Here is a 15,784-nt window from a genome sequence, read left to right as displayed (position 1 = left end):
ACACACAAACACACACACATCAATCTTTTTTTTTTTTAATTCAGCTTTGAACTAGAATTAGTTTCCTAAGGCAGTTGGTATGATTTTACTTCTGTTCTTGGAAACACAGAATGCAGGAGTTGCAGAGCAGTCAAGCCTCCTTTGAAGCACTAGAGACAATGCCTAGAGTTCAAAGAACTGAAAGAGCCACGTTCTCACTTTCCTTGGGTCCTACAGCACAACAGAGCGTAGGAGGCCACCTGGTGGTGAAATGAGCCAGCTAACTGTTTAGTGGTGCATGGAAAAGCAAGAAAACAGAAAATTTGGGTTCTTTGTAAAAACATGAACCTTAAACACTGACTGAAGGTAAAGAGGTAACTTTCAGTATAACAGACTGAAAATTGAACTGAGAAGTCATTCAAACCTGAGGAACACTATATATTCATAAAGCACAGTCATAATTATTGTTGTTCATAATAAGGATTAACACATTGTTCCAATGATTATAAACGATTTAGGAATGTCAGCTGTGTGATCAATGCTCACTGAACTATGCTCCTTTACTGTAAAAACAACCTTAGTTACACAAATGATGCATGAGGTTGTGTCCCAATAAAACTTTATTTAAAAATAAGATTTGACCTGTGAGGCCAAATCTGTTGGCAGATTTCTGTTCCAGGCAATACAGTATTTGATTGAACTTTAATAAAGAACCATTCAAGGTGAGCATCATCATTCCTAGTGCCTAAGCCTAAAATCTGGTGCTCCCAATGTTTTAAAATCTTGGAAGAAAATAGTAAGCTCTTTCTAACTTGGAAAATGCTTTGCCTAGCCTCACCTTTTCCCCGGGGGACAGAGTGGAACACATTTGCTTTGACCCCTTTCCCATCTCTGTTGCAGACTCGTCTGCTTTTCTCTTAGTGGGCGAAAGTAAAGTACTTCTGTCCTTCCACTTCACGTTCCCTTGAACTACTGCCTCTTGCCATTTCTTCTTTCATGGCTTCTTTTATATGTAAAAACTTCATATCAACAGTTTTTAGAATACTAGATATAACCAGGCTTGAGAAAGAGACAGAAATAATGTATTAAAAATAGTCACATATATGACAGTAAGCCAAAGAAACTGACATACTGTGTATGTATGTTGTAGGTGGAAACTGGGGCCAAACCATGATACCTCATCCCTTCATAAATAATAGATTATATATCAGCTGCAAAAAGACATGGTGCTGTCCCCATGTGGGAAGAGGATTGTTTGAGGGTCCATTTTTATGTTACTTTCATTTTATTTTTAAATTCATTTTTAGGTGCACACTATATGTAAAATCACCCCAGACAAGTCACATCCTGCTCCTAAACCATCCACGAAGCCCTTTATTAGCTGTCAATGAGAGAACTGAAAACTTTGACTGAGAAATCCATGGAGCTTGCTATGTTCCTCACACATATGAATTTGCCAGTAATCTCTCAATGCCGGCGTGTTTTCTCTTAGAAAAAGGAGTATGGGAATAGTCTTAGTTGGATGGAGCGTAGACAAAACTGAAATAAATGATCTAAAAATATGGTTTTGTTAGCTTGAAAAGAAAAACTGCAAAAACTTGGGAAAATGTGACTACATAGAAGAGAGAGAAGATATTTAATTATAGAGCCTAGGTTCTGGTTGATTTGACAATTAAACCTAACAACAGAAGGCATTTACACTGGATATAAGAAGACTTCCAGGGTAGAGAAAGTTATTAAACATTTTAATGGGAGTTTGTAGAATTCCTTCTGGAAAGATCTTTAACAGAGGATAAATTTTCTCTTATCTGAAATGAATTTTTTAAAATCCTTGAAGGGAGGAAATGAAATAAAGATGCCTTTGAGGTTGCTTTTCGTCCATATAGTTCTACTAAAATCCTCACCCTTTACAGAACTAAAAAGCTGTACAAACCTCCTAAGAGTTAACTTTGGAATATTTGGGAGGAAACAGCCATTGCATGGTGATTCAGGTGGGAGAGTGATGCTGAGCGAACTTACTCACCCCTGGGAGTGTCCACCCTGCAGGACACAGATCTGAGCAGCAGTGGGCTGTGGGTGAGGAATAAAATGATTTGCTTCTGTTGAAATGTTTTAAAGACTAAACTCAGCGCTCTATTTGGCCAGTACGTGGTATTTGTGGCACTGATCCTGGCAGCCCTGTTTTTGTTGTTATTTTCAAACAGAAAAGGCTCCCAATGGTGGTTTTGTATTTTAATTCTTCTTTTAATACAAACTTGGAAGAATGGAAACTTGTGAAAGTATCATCAAAACATGGATTATGAAATGCTAGCTAAATTGGAATTCTTCTGCTGTATTTCCATGTTGTAGAAAAGATTCCAATTAGCTCAATCGTAGAGATTTATTTGTGCCACAGGTTCAATGAATATAAAGATTGTTCCCCTATGGTTCATAAGACAATCAACACCTCACAGAACAGGTCTTAGGTACCCATCAGGCAGATAAGAGTGAAGAGGAGGAGGAAGAGGAGTAGAAGGAGAAAGCAAATCATACGGACAGTAACATTCTTCATGCAAGTTTTCAAGTCTCAGTGTGTCCCAGCTTAGGAGCAGGAAGTAAGAATGCAGCGAAAAAATAGTAAGCTCTAATGGATCTCATGGTGGACATAAATAAGAGTAAAATACAAGTTCATCACAAGTACCAACCAAATTCTAATTCTAAATGGTTTATAGTTTAACCTTTTCATAACTGCATAAGCTCAAATTGATACCTCTACAACATAACTACTAATAATTATTTATTCTACCATGGTCACAATTTTCTGTTTACATATTCTTTGATAGCATTCATATTATATGAAACCTATTCAAATTAAGAAAATAACAAAATTAAATCACTCAATCACAAGCTTTTCCTGTAGTCTTTCATACCTGTAAATAAAAAAAAAAACACACACACACAAACTTCAAATGGAAAACATTTTAACACTAATATTTCTATCTTGCTGTGGGATTAACTTTTTCTTTTATATGAATTTCCACACACTAAACATTTAATCTATAAATAAATATCATTAGTATTAACAAGGAGAAGGAATAGGCCCTTGGGAAGAAAGCAAGAGTCCATTGAGAACAGAAGCATGGCTAGTCTAATTCTGCCTCAGAGTTTCTACAGGAGTCACAGGCAGAACTTGTTGTGTTTTGAAGCTATTATCTTTTAAAGGTGTCAAAGAACATAATTGAGGCCATGGGGTTTCCTTAGGACACTTCAATATAATTAAATACTTTCACTCTTCAAAAAAAAAAGTTCACAATTAATTGCAAGGTGAAATATATAAAATGCCACATATGATAATAACTGGCATTTTATAAATTATGAATAGCATAAATGTTGTTTAAAATGAAAATACTGGAGAAACCCTAAAATAAAACCCATGTGTCAGCCTCTAGAATGATGGAAGGGAAATGTAATAGTCAAGTTTACCTAGAAGTAGCTTCTAAACAGGAGCCTTCTTTGTACCCTCGACACCACAGGATTAAAGAGTAGACTAAGTCTATCCATGTTCTTCATTCTTTGCCTTACCTTCTTATTGACCACAACCTTTGAAAATACTCAATTATCTCAAGTCAAGCCAAATTCCCTTTTTCTTTTTTCTTGATTTCTTTATTTACAGATGGACATGTGTATGCCATGATGCACATGTGAGGCACAGAGGGCAACCTATAGGAGTTGGTCCTCCTTCCATGATGTTGATTCTGGGCCTCAAACTTAGGTCATCAACCACCCTTGTCTACTTAAGCCCTTTCTCCAGCCTGCAAGTCTAATTTTCTATGATGTGTTCTATGTAAATAACTCTCCTAGACTGTACAGGAGTGACAATTGATGGCAATGTGGAGGAGGTTAATATGAGCAAAGTACAATGATTTACGTATTTAAAAATGTCATAATAAAATCCATTCATTTTTACAACTAAAAAATAATTAAGAAAATGAAAATAGATAAACTCTCATGTTACTATAGTTCCAAGAGCAGAACTTGCTGATGTATGTGCCAGTGATCTCTAGTTGCTAACCATGTTCTCACCTGCATGTACTGTTTGACTTATATACTCAAATTTCCACAGTGCATGTCATTCTCATTCATATATATATATGTGGATATATATAATCAGGTTCCACACAAAGTGCCTTTCCCCATTAATCCACCTCTTTATCCTCTACTGTTCATTCTTACATTTGGGCTACCAAGTCTAAATCTATTGTCATCATTTAAAGATATTCCTTTAGTTAATATAAACAATGACTATTATATCAGAATGCTACTGGTTGAGAGATGAGAGACCGCCTTCACATTTATGTTGATCAGTTTTATACGAAGGTGCTGCATATGACTCAGTCACGACTGTGTCCTTTCTGTCTTTCTCCCTCTCTTTTCCTCTTCTTTTCTCCTGATAGCAATTTGGTCAAATGACAGCACAGTGACTATTATGTTTAAGAACTGTCTTTCCTGTTTTTAGTTTTCAAAGATAAAGATTTTGGTTTTATATTTAATATTAAAAAACATGAAATTTTATACTCAATGACTTACTTGATAAAGTCATGAAATAATAGCATACTTCTAATTAACAGAGTTTAACAATTGAATAAACTTTTCTGGAAATATTTTTGAGGTATAGTTATTGTTTTTATAATGCCCCAGACATTTTGCCATATACTGGAGACAAGTCATAAACACCACAGACACGAAGTCTGCCCTCTTGGCACATAAAATTTTAACAAAGATTGTAATTATTAATTCTTTTAGAAGTTTTATTATGTTACTCAATATGGATATGCACAAATGTATGTGCTGAGGTGGGTGTGAGAGAACAGTTTTCTCTTTCTACCCCATAGGTCCTAGGGATCAAACTCAGGTCTTCAGGCTTGACAAGCAGGGACCATCACCCCTGCAACCCATGGTCATCTCACCTGCCACCAATTTTTCATTCTTAGTTCACCAAGCCTAAATCTACCAGCATTGCTTAGAGTATGTATTTAATTAATAACAAAGAATTTGGTGGGATGTTTGGAAGGAAGGTTTCTTGGGATGCAGTTTTGAGTATTAAAAGGCATTGCGTTGCTGTCAAAAAGGCAGTAAAATTCAATATGCCAAGATTTATAACCCAGAAATGTCCTCCTGACTGAAAACTTGGCCTATATGAAGGAATTTTGTGTTCTTATTTATATATGCATGCTTTAAATGTCTTGAGTCCAAGGACTCTAGTTTCATCTAAATTCAATTCTGATGAAAGACTTTTTTAATTAAACAAATTAATACTTCATACACGTGTGTGCCCATATGTAAATGTGTGTGCATAAATGCATTTCTGTGCATACTTCTGCCACAAGCTTCTCAGTTTTTAATGGATAACATGACAAGAGGAATATCACAATCATAAATTTTTTATGCAAATCTCTACAGACATATGGAATCAACTAGGGAAAGCAGCTGAATAGGATGTTCAGATGAGTCTCAGGATGTAAAGATGCTCTTCCAGAGAAATGTCCTATCTCTGTATAAGGACAGTTAGTAATAAAACTGAAATAAACCTGACAGCAATAGGATATAAACTTGGTGGGTGTTTTCTTTGGAAAAAATATGTACATATACACGTATGTAGATGTGTGTGTCTCTGTGTTTTATGTCTTGCGCAAATCAACTAAATCGTCAACAGAACTGGCTCTCCTTTCTTATCCTACCCCAACGTATCTACCTCATTAGGGATACAGTGTCACAGAAGGGCATACACATTTAAGAATGTATGAGCTTAAAAATGCCCACATTATTTAAAAAGATGCTGCAAAATGCCCCTGTATCTGAGAATTGAAACTGCTTCCTTGACAGCACTGAAATGTGGTTTTTCCACAAATGGTATTCCTATGGGGTGTGAGGGACCTTTCTTTGGTGAAAACGAAGTTCACAAGGTGGAATCTTCTTGCCTTTAGTGTATCTTCCAAACAGATAAACATTTTCAGATTTAGTTTTTCGGAATCTCACAGAATATAGGACTTTGCTGGAGTGCAAAGACGCCTTAGAAAATGAAAGGCTTCTGATGAATTAAGAGCCAGCTCAGACCCATTATGTTCCCTTCGAAGATTGCTATGATGTGGATGTGAAGGGCCCCTCACAAGCTCATGAATCCTCAGCTGCTACTCCCATTTCATGGTAGATGAACATACTCAAACACACATGCATACCTGTGAACACAGTCCCTTTTTATCATGTGATAAAGTAGAAATCTGCACTTGACCCATCTTCCTGATATCTTCTATTGAGCTTCAATATTCACTTCATTTTCCAAGGCCCTCCCGACTAAAGGACATTTTATTTTTGAGACAGAGCCCCATGTAACCCAGGAGTATGGCCTTAATCTCTCTTTGTAGCCTGGGAAGACCTTGAACTTCTGACCTCTTGTCTCTATTATGTGAAGGTCAGGATTACTATGCCTGGTTAGTTGAAGCTTCATGCACATTAGACACTCCATCAACAGAGCTACAACTACACAGTCCCCACTTAAACAAGATTTTAAGATCATCATTTCATTCAATATTACATTCCCCTACACTCCAAAAAATATCAGCATCTAGCAGAGTTCATTCTTTAATTCCCAAAGACATGGGTCTTCAGGCTAAGATGGAAGGAACATGGGCACTTGGCAATGGAGTAGCAGAACAGTGCTCCAAGATGACATATCTTGCATATCACAACCCACGAACTTTCTTCCATGTCCAGTTAGATGTGGTTGTGAGACAAGGACAAATGAAATCAGGGTAGCAAGTTCATGACTGACAACTCTGAGATTCAGACAGTTCCCTGGGGCTTACCACTTGTTCTGAACAAATTCTCCAACTTCTTTTGAAATAGATTTGGTCCCTACCTTACGGTTTGTATTCAATGGAATATATGTCTAATGCAGTACTTTTTATTAAGGTTATAGACAATCCCTTCCTGATATAATTACACGGAGCATTAAACCTAATTCTTATCATTTGCAGATCACTATTCCATTGTCAATGAAAATACTTGATTTTCATATTTAAGCTTTGGTACTGTACTAATTTTTAACAAAATAGCAAGCCCAAACTCATAATATAGTGGTCTATAAAGTTTAATCGCACATCACATAATTTTTAGCTCTAAACCAGGTTAGTCAAGATATGAATGAATATAAGCTGTAAAGATATAAGTAATTTAAAACTAAAAGACACTAAAAAAAATTGGTAGATGATATTTCCATTAAATCATTTATCTAAAATTCATATGCTTCTTTGAGTATTGGGACACAAAGAAATCAGTGAAACCTTTCTTGTTAGGACTTTTATAGAAATCGGAAGGAAATCCACAAACACCTGGGCATAGAGCCAAAGTTCTCAGCTTAACATAGAAGCAGATAATACATTTCTATTTAATTAAGTAAAAGTTTTCAAAAAGTTGAAGATTAAATTTTGTTTTATTTTGTTTTATTTTTTTTTTTTTACAATTAAATCAAACTTTTATTAGCAAACTCTCCTGGCTATCCTGATTGCAATTAACGCCATCTCTCTAACGGGTCAACTCATTTAGGTGCAATCTGGGATCATTTGGATTTAACATGATGGTTATTACTTATTACCCTGAAACCAAGCAGCACAATGAGATATTGATTACTTTTAACCTTTACATCCAAGGATTCAAGAAAGGTCGGAGGAGGGGAGCATTCTTCTCTCAGCTTGCAAGCAGCCTTTAGGAGAATTCAAATGATTCCCTTTGGCTAAGTAGAGCCAAGATGAGTCCATTCTGAGCTGACAAGAAATGATGATTCTTGAAAAAATAACAGTCAGCCCATATTTAGCATTACATTTATATATTTACATTTATATAGTCTATGGCCTCAAATGTGCTTCACATCAGAGGCAGACTCAGGCTGTTAACCCTTTATTAAGTCTTTTTCCAGGAAGCAGATCTATTGGAAAGAGATATTCAAGAGGATGATTAAAGTGTGTGATTTCCTGTATCAGTTCTCACTGGAATACACTCATCTACTCGAAGTAAGATCTCTTGGTAGTTTCCCAAGGCTGAACACAACCGTTGGCCAGAGATGTTGGACACTGAGATTTCTTTGGTTTCCTTTTTCCATGACAGCATTTAGAAATACTTTTCACCCTTGAGCCACTGAAAAGCAGAGGTCTAGGCAGGCTCCAGCAGAACCACGGACAAGAGAAATATAAACTTTATGTGTGAGATTAATTTGCTGAACACTTGGCAGTCTTATTGCCAAGTCGTCAAATTGTTCCAAGTTGTTCCGGAAGGTTGTTATTAATAGTATGTTTTCTGAGGAAAGTTCTGTCTACTTTTGGAACGGCATTTCTGTTGCCAAGGAAACTCCTTTAAGCACAGTTTTCTAGGAGCACACTGCTGCTTTTGTTTGCCCGTGTCTATTCATATCATCGAGGCAGGCTTTACACGCTCCCGCCTCCAGCCCCGAATGGCGGAGGTTTACCCCAGTTAAGTTGCATTTGCAAACATAACTAACGCCTGCTAGGATTTCCTCTTCTCTTTCCTCCACTTCTCTCTCTTCCTTACATGCAAATACTCCCTACTCCCTTTCTTGTCCTGCTCCTTTTCTCTCACCATTCAAGATAAGAAAGAAAGAAAGAAAGAAAGAAAGAAAGAGAGAGAGAGAGAGAGAGAGAGAGAGAGAGAGAGAGAGAGAGAGAGAGAGAGGAAGGAAGGAAGGAAGAAAGAAAGAAAGGAAGAAAGAAAGAGAAAGAAGGAAGGAAGGAAGGAAAGAAAGAAAGAAGGAAAGGAAGAAAGAGAGAGAGAGAAAGAGAGAAAGAGAGAAAGAAGGGAAAGAATAAAAGCAGATAGTTTTCACGAGTTTTTGATAAATTTTCTCTGATTTGAATAGTAACTCCTTAGGTCCCAGCATTAGCGCGCGTCAGGCCTTCCTGTGCTAATTATCTTTTTCACTCTAAAATTAATGTAGTCATTTCCTACTGACTCCTCTACCCCATTTATTGAAGTGCGGAGGGAAACATGTCAGAGCCTCCAGCCAGCCCTGCTGTTGTGATTAAGCGTGGTCACATGGCCCATCTCTGCCAAAAGGAGGGCCCTGAGAAAAGGTGACAAAGACAGTGATTTCCTGTCAGCAAAGAGTACGACAGGGCTGTCTAGAAGTGATGCAAATGAGGGAAACTTTCCCCCACAGCTTGTTTGATCCACTCTAGGCCAGAGCCGGCCAGCCAGAGAGAGAAGAGTGCCACAATGCCACAGGGCCAGCCTCAGAGCCAGCGCACCTTCCGGACAGCAGCACCACTGGAGACGGAGACTCCTGGCGGGGCTTCCCTTCCTCGACCTCTGCACAGAGCCAACTGTTTCTTGGCATCCTATGCTCAAAAATCTTTCTTCTTTCCCTCCCCCCTTTAAAACAAGATGACTCAAATAGAACTTCCAGGGCTCCAGCAGGAACCATGTCCCATAGGTTGTTTGGGAACACATCCATCTGCCTCTCCCCTAAACAGTCCATGAAGAGCTTTGTCCTCTCTCAAATTTGAAGGAGAAAAATACAAATCTGAGTCTCCATATCAGACAGAGAGTCATCAATGCCCAAATTAACGTGACAGTTAATCTAAGGGCTTTCTGAACTTTAATAAAAATGGAACAAGTTCATTTCTAGATAGCAGTGGAGACGGGGTGGAATTTATTCAGTTCTGGTCACTTTAAAAATGACCAGATAATGTTATTTGAAATATTATAATAATTTTAAGCATATTTTTCTCATCTTAATTAAGTTTTAATGTAATATACAATTAGGCTATCCAATTAATCAACTAGGAATGAGGTAAAATAAATTATCATGAAGTGTGTGTGTGCCTGCTCTCTGTGGTCATTTTTCCCTTACTGTTTGAATGACTGCTGATTTGATTAACTTGGTACAATCAATATTGAAACATAAAATTTGGTACTGAAATCCAAATATAATGTCCGATTATCAGAATTCAAATTTCGATTCACATTTCTATTCTATAAACCAACATATAAAAATACATATAGTGGCTATTCTTTAATCCTAAGCCCAGCTGACACAGCCTGAACAATGAAGCAGATATGCAATCCAGTTGTAGGAACTCAAGTTTAGCCATGAGAGTATCAAGAAACATCTGAAATTATTTACAACAGCTCCATCCAGAGCAAAATGAAAGGAATCTGTTCCAGGGGGTTGATATTCGTGAGTTTATAAAATATGGGCATAGTGTGATTAATCTGTTTTCTATGATCAGTCCATAGCAATGACAACATCACTTTGGCATCAGCCGTTGAAAGATAACAAGCCAAGTATGTTCCATTTATCATCTTTTACTCTGTATTCCTTATTCCTTGGAATACATAATTGTACTTCACACACATTTAAAGTTGCAAAGCCTTTTAGACACATTCCCGACTTCCCTACAGTGATGTTTTCCTGAACTCCTCCGAGCGCACCCTTTCCCATCATCATTGCTCCAAGCCGGCTCTCTCATTGTCATGTCTCAAATGCTCTTTGGGTTTTTGCTTAGCATCTTCATCCATGTTTATTTGTCTGTTATTTTTATTCACTCCTATTGCCTCTGCTTCCTTGGTTAACTGTCATCAACAGGAGTCTCTCAGTGCTTAGCGACCTAGTCACTGAACTGTAAATTAGTTCAGGTGCTACGAATACTATGTTTGCAACTGTACTTGTAAAAAAAAAACTACTTAAACAAATATTATTTTTAAAGACTTATTTATTTATTATATTAAGTACACTGTAGCTGTCTTCAGACACGCCAGAAGAGGGCGTCAGATCTCATTACAGATGGTTGTGAGCCACCATGTGGTTGCTGGGATTTGAACTCAGAACCTCTGGAACAGCAGTCAGTGCTCTTAACTGCTGAGCCATCTCTCTATTCCTTAATAAATATTCTTAAGAGATGATAGGTATGTGTCCAATTACCTTAGCTTGGCACCATTATGTTTTTTTCATACAAAAATGCATATTGTATAACTGAACATATTTCCTTTTTTGCTTTTGCTACCAGGAAACTCAAACTTCTCTTTTTTAGCTGTGAGGGAGCTCCAGGCTCTGCAGCTCTGTCAGCCATACCTACCCTGCTCACAGAAGCAGCTGCTAGTCTATGCATATTTTCCCTAGTTCTGGTTTGTATTTTTACTTTAAAATACTCTTTTGAAATGAAGTGTTGCTGTGCTGCCCAGTCTGAATAATAAAGTCCAAGTGACTCTTCCCTCATAGCACTCTGTGGAGCTGCTACTACATCTGGTATGTTTTTTTTTTAATATTTTGAGTATTTTCATGAAGAATTTTAACAAATCCAAAATTCATAAACATAAAAAATTATTCAATATATTCAGTATCTATTAGGCAAAACAAATTGTTTGTTTGTTTTAACAAACAGGACATTAGGATCAGACAGTCATGGAGAAAGATACAGAAAACGTGTACTGTTTCCATAAAATGTACAACTATACAGTAAATATATAAATAATAAATAAAATAACAAAATTTAAAAATTAAATATAAAAAACACTGTAAATTTCATGGTATTAAAGTCTTGGTGAGTATCTATTTGAAATTGTTTTCAAGCTGAGAGAGTTACTTTTAGCCCCCTGGAAATCCTATGATCTAATATTGTTGTGGCACAGCTAAGGGACTCCCTCAAGACATAAACCTACCTCTTCATGTCATCTGAAAGTAACTATCGTTCAATTATAACAATCATCACCAGACTTGAACCTCTGAACCTGAGTGTTGAGATTAGCATTTCCTTTGGTTAACACATCAACACAAGATTACGATGAGCTCTGCAGTCTGTGCTTCATAGGGAGTATAAAACTGGTGGACATCAGGTGGTCCAGAGAGGGCGCACCTTTAAAGCATTCCGAAGTCTGGTGACTGCTGGAAGAGGAGCCACAGCCAAGCCCAGCTCTCCCATCCATGACAGATTTCCAGATCACTCAGTCTACAAAATGTGTAGGATGGGAGGAAGTGACAGAGCTTCCTCGAGCCCAAGAATAATGTCACCTTTGATCTGCAGAAATGAAAAAAAAATGGAGCTTTTCCTTTGCAAGTGGGTTTTTAAATATTTCTCCATTAATAGTTAATGCCCAAGCAGACCAGCAGAATGACAGCTCCCCGTATTATGAATTCTGGCTCCGTAACTCTAGTCCAAATAGGAGCTGAACTTTCGAAATCACGGTGGTTACTTTTGACAAATTAAATTGTCCTACTTAGGAGAGTAGAAAGAACGGAGAGAAAGAACCTGAGAGGGTGGGAGCAATTTCTCCTTGGAGGCAATTCTCAAATTGAGGAAGAAAAAACAAGAAGGGCTGATGTTTGTATTTTCTAGGCTGAAGACGCTTGCCAGCGTTTATTAGGAAATAGACACAGAGGACTCCTATTCAGAGGTAGGGCAAGAAAGAACAGGGCAGGGGAAATGCTGGTGGTAGCATTCCCAAACGGGAAAGAAAATGTAATCGGGTGAATAGTTAATTTTTAGAAAGAATTGAGTTGTTCTCAAAATGATGTAGTGTAAAATTAATTAGAAAGAGAGGATCTTAAATGTCTAACAATCTGAAAACAGGAAATGGCTTAAACAGAAAATGTGCTTTATATTTCATGGCTGCGCTGAGGCCTGCCTGTAAACTCCGTCATCTCGTGTCAATGTATACTTTGCCTATCCTAGCCCCTTCTGTCCCTGTATACGGTCCTCTGTGTTTGGCTGGCTCAGGGTAAACAGCACATAACAAGAAGCATCCTACTCAGGAGGTATGCTGAACTGAGTCCTGCCACATCTACAAGTTGAGGGTAGCCGACTTGCTAGCGGAGACCAGAGTATAAAAGCAGATGGGGAAGCAGCAGCTCCCATGGAAAGTGCTAAGTAAGCTTTGCTTTCTGAGTGCTAGACAGGCTAGGTTCTCTCTAACCTGACATTCCCAAGTGTGGCTGCTGGGGCTCACCTAGGACTATACCAATGCATAAATCTGGGCACAACCATCTGTGCCAGGGAAGGGGTCTGATGGTGGAATTCAGAGCTACCCAAGAACAGAACAAAGGCTTCAGATGTAATGGAGGCAGGATGAACAGCTGCCCTTAACCCCTGCTTGCTTTACTCGTTACCTTCAGGCAAACTGGAGAGTTACTCTAGAAATTTCGTCATTATTCTTTCCAATTACGTCACACAGGACATGCTTCATTTCCACTTTTCATAGTTGTCTGTGGTTTGAACCCAGAGCTTCACACATGCCATCCAGCATGCTCCTATAAAGTTATTCTCCTAAGAGGGATTATAGACACGCACTAGGCACACACCATCATGCTTGGCTTGTGTGTGTGTGTGTGTGTGTGTTTATCATAAGTGCGAAGCATTTCTCTTGATGTTAATACTCACCATGCTCCCACCCCCTTTTTGAGACAGGGCTTCTTTGTGTAACCCTGGCTGTCCTAACACTTTCTCTGTCAACCAAACTGGTCCTCAAACTCACAGAAATCCATTTGCCTCTCCCTTCCTAGTACTGGGTATAAAGGTGTATACCACTACCACCTAGATGTTAACACTTTCAATAAATGCAAAAGCCAGCAAGACAGCTCAACAGACAGAGACACTTGGTGCCAAGCTTGAATTCATGAGTTTGGTTCCTGGCTTCCCATTGGTAGAAGGTGAGAACTAAACTCTCATAAATTGGCCTTTGACCTCCATGTATTCAAAGCTGTAACACACACACACACACTAAAAGATGTAAAGAGAAGTAAAGATAGGTTAAGTATTATAGGTTAGAAATCCTCTAAAGTGGGTTCAGATCATCTTATGGCTCAGGAATAAGAATAGTAAACACTCTCTGCTGGGAGACATAGTCCCCAAAATTCAAAATACCAATAGTGCTTTTACTAAAAAGTTTGATAAAGCATTGATTGGCAGGCAGGGGAGGTGGAAGGCGATATGAAGATAAAGATGCTCAAGGTGGTCTCATGGCATGTTAAAGTTCAGGAGACCTAGGGAGCAACTGAAGAGGGCTAATCTCTCAGGAATCTCTGAGCAATAGGCTACAGGTTCCCCTCTAACAAGTCATCAGTAAAGTGGCTTCCCTCAAAACAGATCTGAGCACAGGAATCGAGCACTGACAATGTTGACTTGACCTGGGAAGCCCTCAGAATTCTTGAGCAAGACCTCAAACCAATTCTCCTCATTAAGTTTTTTTTCTAATCTAAAAGCCACACTTCTACAGCATTCTTATATCTCCAGGACTGCATTTTGGAAGTTTCTAGATCTCTACAATTCTCTAGGGCTCACGTCAAGACCCTTGCAGACCTGTAGCATTTTCTCTTGGTTTCTTGGTTATTTTTTTCTTTACAAAACCAAATGCAAAGAGCATATCTGTCTATGTTGAACACCTAAAAGCAGAGCGTAGTGATGGGGTAAGTCACCCATGAAAGCCACACGGTATGGAAAAATGTTTGGAGAAATACTTTAACCCAGACGTCCTGAGTGGGTGGAATAATCACTCAGTGCTCGCCAGGATGGGAATTCTCAGGCGAAGCACTTACAAGGAAACCACAAGAAAAAAGACAACTGCGTTTTTCATTCAATGATTTCCTATTAATTGTGATGTAAATTATATGGCTGTGATTTTAACAAAGAACAGCTCTGTTTCAGAAAAATAGTGGCTTATAGGCAAAATACAAAATGCTTCAAGAAGAAAAGAAAATGTTATTTGGCAACGTGACTCCAATAGGTTCTGAGATGATGCTTTAGAAATAAAATATTTTTCTAGCACTGAATTAATATAGGTTTCTAAGCATTTTTCATATGTAATTTCCGGTCCTGACACAAGATGTGAAATAGCTTGACTTTAGTTACATGAGTTGGAAAGTGTTATGTTGGAAAACATCTTGGGTAGTGTGGACAGGAAGCAGAAAAGTCACTGAACAACATCAATGATATACAGAATTCTTCAGAGAGTAAAATGTCCCCAATTGCCAAGTCCATAGGGAACCTATATCTTTTCTTAACTATGATTATTCTCAAGGGACAATAATTAATGTCAATCAGACTCTGTTAAAGTATATGTCTCTCTCATGAGAGGAGACAAAAGTGAAAATACTTTATTAAAGAAAGGTTACCTAAAATGGTAAAATTGAAGAAGATAACTTTTATTTGACCTTGAATGTACTTCTCATTCTATAAGAATTTCTAAAAAGCTAGAGGGTAGTTGTTTCTTGTCATTATACTGTTGCTGATTCTGTGGTTAGTTATTAATTTTATTTTTTATGATTCACAATCTGCTCTTTGAAATATGCCATATGCTCAAAGCAATTCAAGGATGACAACTGTCAGAATTACTCCAATAAAAATTGCTTAAATGAGGAAGATTTACTGCAGCCTGATATTTCAGTAGAGCATCCCTCTTCCTTCCCCCACAGCCTTCCAGGGACTGTGAAGCCTACAGCCACTTTTCCTCCCAATAAAAATCACATGAGTGTTTTGTAAGGACTTCTAAGGCTATTAAGTAGATTTGGTAAAAAAAAAAAAAAAAACCTCTAGGTTAAGGGGGATCTGGCAGACATGGAAGCAATATAGATAGTTATCAGATGGATTGTCTGAAATCAATACAAATTCCAGGCAAGAATTCTTAAACCACCTGAAATGCACAGATTTAATGAGAGAGCCTGCTGTATGCATCACTCACATACCTTAAATTGCATGAGCCTTGTACTTTGGTAACAACAAGTCAAAATGAAGGCAAATCTCTCTCTCTTCTCTGAGAAGCTCTGGGT

General features: G+C 37.9%; 1 protein-coding gene across 4 annotated transcripts in view; it reads right to left on the bottom strand.

The window, feature by feature from the left end:
• Akap6 (A-kinase anchoring protein 6) overlaps nt 1-15,784 on the bottom strand; it is a 458,326-nt gene that overhangs the window by 120,554 nt on the left and 321,988 nt on the right. The gene's annotated exons all lie outside the window — the stretch shown is intronic.

The sequence above is a fragment of the Mastomys coucha genome, unplaced genomic scaffold (genome assembly GCF_008632895.1).
Source record: "Mastomys coucha isolate ucsf_1 unplaced genomic scaffold, UCSF_Mcou_1 pScaffold6, whole genome shotgun sequence".
In the NCBI taxonomy this organism is placed as follows: Eukaryota; Metazoa; Chordata; class Mammalia; order Rodentia; family Muridae; genus Mastomys; species Mastomys coucha.
This window is presented reverse-complemented; position numbering and strand designations above follow the sequence as displayed.